Source organism: Otolemur garnettii, unplaced genomic scaffold (assembly GCF_000181295.1).
Source record: "Otolemur garnettii isolate 467f Iridium unplaced genomic scaffold, OtoGar3 scaffold00043, whole genome shotgun sequence".
NCBI lineage: Eukaryota > Metazoa > Chordata > Mammalia > Primates > Galagidae > Otolemur > Otolemur garnettii.
The window spans coordinates 10824162-10825508 of NW_003852438.1; positions in this window are offsets into that span (position 1 = coordinate 10824162).

Consider the following 1347-nt stretch of genomic DNA (forward strand, 5'->3'; position numbering starts at 1 on the left):
GCCGAGCCAAGCCTAAGAGTTTAAGGTTGCTGTCAGCTATGATGCCACAGCACTCTACTCAGAGCAACAGAATGAGACTCTGTGTAATAAAAGAAAAAATGCAAGATCTGGAGCCAGATTTTCTTTTTTCTTGAGACAGAGTCTCACTTTGTTGCATTTGGTAGAGTGCTCTGGTGTCATAGCTCACAGCAACCTCTTAACTCTTGGGCTCAAGCAGTTTTCTTGCTGTAGCCTCCTGAGTAGCTGGGATTTTAAGCACCCGCCACAACACCTGGCTATTTTTTAGAAACAGCTTTTTGCTCTCGCTCAGGCAATCCACCTGCTTCAGCCTCCTAGAGTGCTGGGATTACAAGTGTGAGCCACTGCACCTGGCTGGAGCCAGATTTTCTACCTTAGAATTTCAGCCACTTAGTAGCTCTGTGATCTTGGTTAAAGATCACTCATCACTTATGTCTGTACCTCAGTCTCATTTGTAATGTGGGGATAGTAATAGTACCTATCTTACAGGTTTGTTGTGAGAATTAAATGGTTTATTACACGTAAAGTGCTAGACAAAGTACTTGGCATAAAGCGAGAGTTGGATAAATATCAGGATCATTATTAGCCACCTGGGGGAACTTCAACTGGATTGGGAGTCTGGGCATCCAACTGGAAAGGCCTGCCTAGGAGTGTCTTGTGAATGTGATTTGCATAACGGTTGAACCCCAGCTGACGTCAAGGGCTTCTTGCAGCTCCAGATCAGATGTAGCCCTGGAAGTAGTTCCTGCCACACAACAGTCCCACAGTCTCCCCACCAACGCTGCTTCCTACCCAACTCCTGCAGGACCAGGAAGTGAAACAAAGAGGCAGAGCCCCGTGCCTCCAACTCACCCTTAGCCCTCTCATCCCACCCTCCAGAGCTCCACTTCCTCCTCTTGCTTTTCACCTTTCACCTCCTATCTTTGAGGACTCCCAGAATGGGGGCCAGAGGTGGGAAGAGCACAGGAGACATTATATACAAGTGAAGTGAACTCCTCTATGCCCCTCCCTCCAATTTTCTTATTCCATTTGTGTCCACCCAATGTAGGAAAAGGCAAGCCATTTCTTACCCAAACTGAGATAATTCTTTGATGCTGGCACTGTTTTCATCCAAAGGGTAGATTTACCACAGAATCATAATATTTGAACCTGAAGTTTCACTGGACAGTTTTGAATAACTCTAGGGTAAGGAAGACCTCCATTGAGGGCAAGTTTCTCAGAAGAAAAGAGTCAACCGGCTCAGCGCCTATAGCTCAACCGGCTAAGGCGCCAGCCACGTACACCTAAGGTGGCGGGTTCGAATCCCCAGCCCAGACCCGCCAAACAACA